Genomic DNA, 8,374 nt, shown 5'->3' with positions numbered 1-8,374 from the left:
AGCTTGACTCCAAGTGATAGATATGGTGAACTGATTGATTTCTCGCCCAGCCGTGCAAATCACCTGCCAATTGGTCTTGTTAGTCTCCCGGGTGCCTCCTGGAAGGGTTTGTATGTAACACGCTGGTGACTGATGCGGTTGGTCCTCTGCAGAGACAAGAGCTGCTGCAAGCACCTGAGACTCACCTGAGATCATGGCTGATCCATGCTGCACGGCAGGGCATGTAGTCACGTGACCGACACCTAGTAAGAAACAGTCAGCTGACTGATGGGGAGCTGCTCTGCTTCATATGTTTTACGAATGGTGCATCCTCTCACCTCTAAGACACGCTGATCTTCTACATTATTTAACTTTTTAGATGCCATGCTTTAACAACTGATGTTACAATTCAGAAGCGGGTTTAGCCCCGATCCCCAGAAACCTTGAACTCCATGGGAAGTTGAAACACTTGCTGGGAGACAGGTAAAGTGGGCTCCACGGGTAGGAAAACTGGAAGCCGATTGATAAGCATCTAAGGTGACATCCCATCATAGTCCACACACCACTAAGGAAGTAATGAGCAAAGTGGTGTGTGCTGACTACAGTGGTTTTCATAGCATTCTACAATATAGACATAAACCAGATCATCATCAATGTATATGATTTATTTTGATTTTTTGGCATTTTGAGACAGGGTCTCATGTAATGCAGATTGGCCTCCGACTTGCTGTGTAACAGGAGCTGGCCTTGAACTCTGACCTTCTTGCCTTCACTTCCCAAATGCAGGCATTACAAGCACCAAGCACACATTAACTCCTGAGTGTTGTTTTGAGGTAGGATCTCACTATGTAAAGCTATCTGAATATCTACATAGAACAGGGCAGCCTCGAACTTGCAAGGATTCTGACTCTGCCTCTCTCTAATGCTGGGACTGCAGGCATGAGCCACCACAGCAAGGTCTATACAGCGCTGGGATCAAACCCGGGGTTTCTTGCATGCTAGCCAAACACTTAGCAACTAGAGAACTCCTCAGCCTCTTCCCCCTTATATTTCTTTACAGCTGGAATAAAGAGAGAAATGAGGAAGAAAGAACGGAGGGCAGAAGGGAAGAAGAGGGAGGGAGTTTGTTGGCATTTGAAGATTCACCTTAATCCTTCACACACACACACACACACACACACACAAACCCAGCAGATACAGCCTGTCTCGGTCAGGCTCAGCCTGGCATGTGTGCCTGTAGCCTGTAGCCCTGCCCTCACAGCCTCCACCCTGGGCAGCACGCCTAGGGCAGGGGAGAGGCAGTTAGTTGTAGGGTGGTGGCCAGGCATGGGAACACACAGCTGCAATCCCAGCAGGCCGAGCGCTTAAGCGGGAAGATCTCAAGTTTGAAGTCAGCCTGAACTACATAGTGAGAACCCCCCACCCATCTCAAAAATAAAGGAAAAGGAAAAAAAAAAAAACGGGGGTGGAGGAATAAAAACAGTTCCTAAAACTAAAATCCACATTGTCCTTATATGAAAAATAAAACCTCCGCTTGTCTTTTGTGTTCACCTGAAACTCTATACAGATATGTATGTGTACATGTCTTGTTGGCACACACTCATGCATTGGTTTCTGAAGCCTAGCCTTTCAATGTGGCACTCACTGGCCCAGAACTGGCAGTGTAGCCTAAGGGGCCTGAAACTTGCAGCAATCCTCCTGCTGCAGCTTCTGCCTCCTGTGTGCTGGGATTGCTGGCATGCAGCATTACCTGGCTTGGCTGTTACTACTCTGTTAAATGTCTTCAGCTGAAATGAGGGGTGGATACTAGAGTCCAGGTGACAATAGGATAAAGGTGTACTTCTGGTGACAGGAGGCGAACGGGGCAGACCACACACAGGATAGGGTTCACCCTGTGTGAACTAACAGTGGCATCTCCACAGCTCCCAGCGGCAGATACAGGTAGGTGAAACAGCCCAGGCACAGTTACGCGTCTCCTGAAGGTTTGTGGGACACCGTGGAACCTTGAGGAGCACGGCAGAATCCTGAAATCTTGGGCTCCTCTGTTCACACTGTACTGACTACAAAATAACCTTGAAGAAGTCAGGGTGGCTACCAGGGACACACAGTATGAAAACCACCCAGAAAATACCCATGTGGTAGATGTATGTCCACAAAACTGACATTTTCTCTTCCTCTGGGAAGCTTGTTTGGGGAAATGGGAGGAAGGAGAGAGGCCGCGACACCACTCTGGGCCCCACACAGGGACTCCCGCACATGTGAAGCCCCTGTGTTGCCTGTTGAGAAGCTAGCGCTCCCGCCTTGGGGCTTCTCTTTCCCAGCAACTGCCGCAAACAGGCAAGGGTCGGCAAAGAGCCACGCCGCTCCTGTGAATCAGAGCCATTCATGCACAGAGTCACCCAACCTGTATTTCAGAGGACATCTCTCCATCCGTCGGGTCCCGGATTGGCCTGTGTCCCTAATGGGGGCTGGGACCTGGCTCTGGGACATCCTCTGTGAAACCCATCCTCATCTTCCAACAGCACGGTTGCTCCCAGAGGCGATGGTTTATTTGTGTTGGAAAAGCTCCTGCTGCTTTCCACACTAGACGCTCCCCTGGGGCAGAGAGAGGAAAGCCGATGAGGTAACACACCCAGCTTGAGCTTCGCTGCCAGTTTCGGCACAAGGGCACAGGGGGAAGCCAGTGCATCACCTTCCCATGGCAGCTAGGCATAGAACCAACCAGACGAAAATAGCCTGCATAGTCCCACAGCGAGGAAGCCGTGCTGGGTAGCATGTCCCTCGGACCTCTCCTCTTCGTGCCCCACCGCCCCTCCCATTGCTAGTCTGTATCTTACAGGGCTACTTATTTTTGCCTTTTGGGTGCAAGCTGTGTCCAGGATTGTGGCCTTTAATATCAGTGTTTTCATAAGTTTCACCAACCCTTCATTCGGCGATCCAAGGTGTCCCTGAGCCAGCCAGAACCTTCTTCCCAAAGCCAAACAGGCAGCACACCGTGATCTCAGAAGCCTGGTCTCCTTTAGTTTCTGCTCTTGAAACAGCACAGCAGAGAGGGTCTGGGGCAAATGCAGTTATCTGGATGGGTGTGCTCCGTTCCCACAAGGGTGTGGGGGAATCACAGTCAATACAGCTGCCGTCCACACAAAGGACAGAGGCAGTGCCAGGATAGTGGATGCTGGGACCTGCCACCACAGCAACCAGCCTTGGTGGAAATAGCCCTCTAGCTGGCCACTTGTCAGTCTCCATCTAGAAACCAGACAGAAAAATAGAGTTTGGGACAGTAACTTGAAAAAGTCTCCCTACGATGGTATAGATGGCAAACTGGTCAGATGGGGTGGCTTCAAGTTCAGGTGGGTTCAGAAGGAGATGGACGAAGGAATCCTGGCAGGCCCTGGAGGGCCCTTCTCTGTCCTTTAATCCTGCATCTCTGAAAAGAAGCTCCCCTCCTGCCAAACGGAGGACAAGGCCCAGATGACTTCTGGTGACAAGGAGCTGAGCCACACTGTAGTTTCTTCAGCTTGGTGCCTCACTGCCCCGTGCCTACAGCAGGCAGAGTCTCCAAGCTCAGTCTTCCTTTCATCAACCTGAAGGGGCTTCCAGAGCAGAGCTCCTCTCTGCCTCCTGCCTGCCCTCTTCCTCTCCCTCCGCGTGTGCGTCTCTGCCTCAATAATAAAAACCACTGATGTAACCACTCCCGTGTGCTAGATAGCGTTCCCAGCTAAGCAGATCACTTTAGCAGTCTCTAAAAAAAATCTATGGGAGTCCTACCTGTGTCTCTAAATCACAAAGACCATTTCTTGCTACCTCTGTCTACATGCAGGCACACATGCACACACACATGCACGTGCACATGCACGCACACATATGCACACATTCACACACACGTGCACACAATCTAGTCTACTCCAGAAGCCCGGTAGCTGTCTCAGAGCATGTGGGACTCCTTTCATGATGCTGCTGGGGAGCCAATAGGAGGTGTCCAGTGCCCCAAAGAGGTCTCAGTCTTGACCAAGCCCTGAACTGCCAAACATTTGCAGAAAAGAAGGCAGCCCTTGCTGCTGTCACAGACTGTGCGCCGGTCACCCCTGGGCCCCTGGGCTGAGGCTGTGTCTCAGGAAGGGTCCATTCTTTCTCCTGCTCTGACCAGGACGGAGTCAAGCTGAGCACAGCTAAGAAACAAAGGAAGACACCGTCATTTCTGGCCACTGGCTTGGTGACAGCGGTGTTTGCTTGAGAAAGCCTGGATTCTGTCCTGGCTGGGCCACTCCTGACCCCTGGAAGTCTGGCAGGCCATTTACTCTGCGGGTTTCTGTTTTTCCCACGGGGAGCTCGATTAAATCTATTTTTATTTTAGGAGCAGAGTTGCCCTTTCCAACAAAATCAGAGGCACACACTGTGTAGAAATATGTGCCAGCAGTGGGGGAGGGAACACGCTCTTCTCTGCCCGTTCTCTGCCCTCCCTTCTGCGCCAACCCTGTCCAGATTTGCTCATCCAGTGAGCCTGGTGTGGACCACACCTTCCTTACACAGCATCCAGATGGGAGATGGGGTGCGGGGTCCCTGCTTGCCATGAAACATGGCAGCGAGGAAAGAGGGGCCACCACCTAACCAGTACAAGGAACTGGAGACACGATGAATGGGGAGGGTGAGCAGAGTGGGCACAGAGCAGGGACCCGAAATCGAACCTCAGGAAAGGGGGACCTGAAGAGATACTAGCAGGGTTAGCCACAGCAGGACATCAGGACACCCCCAGAGGGAACAGCAGCCAAGAGGTAAACGGACAACAAAAGTCAATATATTCATAAAGCAGAGCATGATTCCACTTTAAATGGGCAGAAGTTTCTGGAACGTGCGGCAGCATGAGGGAGCCTGTGCTAGGTGAAATAAGACGACTTCAACTAATCTAACTCATAGAAACAGAAAGGAGGGTTGGTGGCCATCGGCTTGAAGAAGGGGCTGGGAGTTGATACAGTTTCAGTTCGGGATGGTGAAAATACTCAGGAAATTAATGATGGTTTCATGGCAGGTTAAGACTGTCACAGGGCTAGCCACACCAGCGTGGTTCAGATGCCAAACTCTGCCATGCAGATTTTTACCACAATTCAAAACAGCCATTGTAAAGACTGGACTATAACTTCGTGGTCTATGCATGCAAGGTCCTCAATGGGACCTCATCTCTGAGGAACGATAGCCATTTGCAGGATGGTACTAGGAATTGGATCTAGGGTTGGGCACTGCTAAGCAATTGTTTTATTACTGAGCTACGTTCTTAGAACAAATATTAAAAAAAAAATCAGTCAGGGCTGGAGAGATGGTTCAGTGGTTAGGATAACTTGTTCCTCCTTCAGAGGGCCCAGGTTCAATTCCTAGCACCTACATGGTGGTCCTCAACTACGTGTCACTCCAATCCCAGTATCCATTTGATGGCTCACAACAGTCCAGTTTTAGGGACTCTAACACCACCTTCTGACCTCCCTGGGCACCAGGCACCCACATGAAACACATCCACGCCTGCAGACAAAACACTCATGGACATAAATCTTCAAAAATACTAACAAATTGCCCCCGTTTTGGCCTGAGCTGAGGGGAGGTGACAAGGGCTTGCTCAGACTGCCATGCTGAATCACCGACCTCTGCCCCCGGCTCTGGCTGAGAGTCCCCTCTTCACCACCTCGGGCTTCGGCACATGGCCATCCTCTCACTGAATGCGCCCTCTGCTTCGAATGCACTCCTCTCTCGCCTGAAAGACCATCACCTCCTGAAGCCCCGCTGTGCGGGTACATCACCACTGCAGCCACAGTTTGCACTGCACAAGTGCATTTGCTTACACTGCTCTGCACACAACTCCAAAGACTTGTGTCTGCACAGTGCTTCACACAGCTCCTGTGTTGATATGGACCTTGCTTATCTGATTATTTTGGGTCTCTCCTACTAGAGCACAAGAACACAAGGACAGGGCATCTGTTTTGTCTTCCGCCCTGCACTACCATCGTGTCTGGTCTATTGTAGGTTGGTAACCTAGTAGTGGTCGATGACTGGTAACTAGATGGTGATACAGCTTGCCAAGGCTCCCCCTTAGAGACAGAAACTAAACTCCCATCTGGTCACAGGTCTACATACCCTAGACTTGATTTTCTTCCGTTTCTCTCTCGAGAACCTTGTAAGGCAGTGATGTCTGCCTGAACACAGAGTTTATAGATTTGACTCAAAGTGGCAGCTAAAAAAAAAAATACCAGTGGCCCTTTTCTGCCCTTTAACTTAGTTCTATAATTTAGATATCAGGAGAATGACAGATAGGTCGTGAATCCGAAGAGGAAATTGGAATTTTTAGAGAAGATATAACTCAGTTGCGAGCCATACAATTTTGTGGTGGTCAGGCCTGCAGACCAGGACAGAGTTAGGAACACTAAAGGACCCTTGAGCAGCAACTGGAGCTGAAGGCCCTGGCAACCCTGCCAGGCAGGCCATTGTGCTTTGCCCGTCAAGCATAGAACAAAACCAGGCATTGGCAAGTAGGAGCCACTTGCATTATCAGGTCACACACACAGAGAGAGGTCAGGGACTCTCAGGCAAGCATCCATGGTGAGCTGCCTTCTTCAGGCTTGTTCTAGAACCCACTGGACCTGGCCAGCTCAGAGACCAATGGTTTCCAGGCACAACCTTCTGAAGAACATGAAATCTCAAATCACTTGTATTAGCATCCTGCCTACTTTGGGAAGTCTAAAATTAGACCAGTCTTAAAACAGGCTAAACCTTTCTAAAGAAAAGGCCAACGCTAAATAAAACTTACAAAAACCTCAGGATAGCCTTTATATCTGTGCTTGTTTGTTGACGTTTGTTTTTGTTTGTTTGTGACAAAGACACCAGCTGCCATTAAATGCATCACTAGGAAGATGCTGCTAAAGATGCTGGGATGGTGTGATCTCCACTGCGGAGGGAGTAACCAAGGTCGCCAGGTCGATGCTTTCTCAGCTGTCAGTTGAGTTGCCTTGTAAGCCATGAAATCATTTTAACACACCATAATGAGAAGTTAATTGAAAACTGAAATGGAGCAAAATTAAATAGAATGTACTCCATTGTGTCATTCTTTCAGAAAGCTAGGCCCTTTTCCCCTAAGATTCTCAGCCAGTTATGTGTATGTGAGTATGTGTGCGTGTGTGTGTGGGGGTGTTTGTGTGTGCAAGCCACACTGCAATATGAACTGCATGCCTTACTATGAGTCTTAGAAAAAAAAAACCAATTCGAATGTTTCTCTTCTAGTTCCTTTGTCATATAGTACTGAATAGTCTTTATTTTCTACACAGTACTGTTTTCCTATATAACCAGCCAATGTTTAATCATCCCTTAATTCCCTAATTTTTGAAATGCGTGTGGTGTGGAAGGCAATGAGCTGGGTCCCAGGACAATAAAGCTGAACAGAAGCCAGTGTTCAGCAAGGGGCCTGGCAGGAAGCAGGTGGCTTGTTGTGACTGTTTACCATGGAGAGAGAAAAGGATAGGGTGGGAAAGTGGGGGACAGAGCCACCCTGAAAGGGTGATGCACAGGAAAAGATCGAAGAGAGCAAGCGAAGGAAGCCGTGTTCAGACCCTGGCCTATGTGAAAAGAAACATGACAGAGGATGGTCCCCTCCGGTCCACCAGGCATCTGGCCACCAGGAGCCTACAGAGAAGTGGCTAGAGAGACAAACGGCTTAGCTCTCATGTCTGCTCATGAGCACAGGGCCTAAGTTCAGCAGAAGAGAAACAGTCCAGACATGTCGTCTGTATGGGCAGAGCCTGGCAGAGAGAGGTGAATGTAGATGGTAGAAGGGACGTTGTAGCCAATAAAATCTCGGCATCCAGAAGCTTCTGTTGACTGGAAGAACATAATCAATAATGACCACAGCAAAACAACTTATACAGGAAGAGGGAGATTCCTGGGAGCTTCCGGAAGAAGGAAGGATAAAGGATGGATTCTTGGGGGAATCAAGGCAGGGAAGCTTAGACAAGTACTGCAGTGAGGGGACAGAGGAGCCTGTCCCTAGCATTCTCATTTGGAGAGCTGCCTCCCTTCTTCCCTTCCTCCATAGTTCCAATAGGATCTCAGAGCGGTGCCTGTCCCCACTGCAGCGTGACCCAGGTGAGTGTGCCCCGTTCCCAGGTCACAGTTTCTAGAGCCCTCTCTGGGCATCTTTTCCTATACTGAAAACTGTTTATTGCCTCCCAATACAGGATACCGAGAGGATGCAAAGATAGAACTTTGCTGTCAGCCAGGTTGTGGTGGCGCACGCCTTTAATTCCAGCACTGGGGAGGCAGAGGCAGGCGGATCTCTGTGAGTTCAAGGCTAACCTGGGCTACAAGACCTAGTTCTAGGCCAGGCTCCAAAGCTACAGAGAAACCCTGTCTTGAGAAAAAA

This window comes from Myodes glareolus, chromosome 12 (genome assembly GCF_982192425.1).
Source record: "Myodes glareolus chromosome 12, mMyoGla1.1, whole genome shotgun sequence".
NCBI classification, from domain to species: Eukaryota; Metazoa; Chordata; class Mammalia; order Rodentia; family Cricetidae; genus Myodes; species Myodes glareolus.
The sequence above is the reverse complement of the archived record's forward strand: the minus strand, read 5'-3'. Positions refer to the sequence as shown.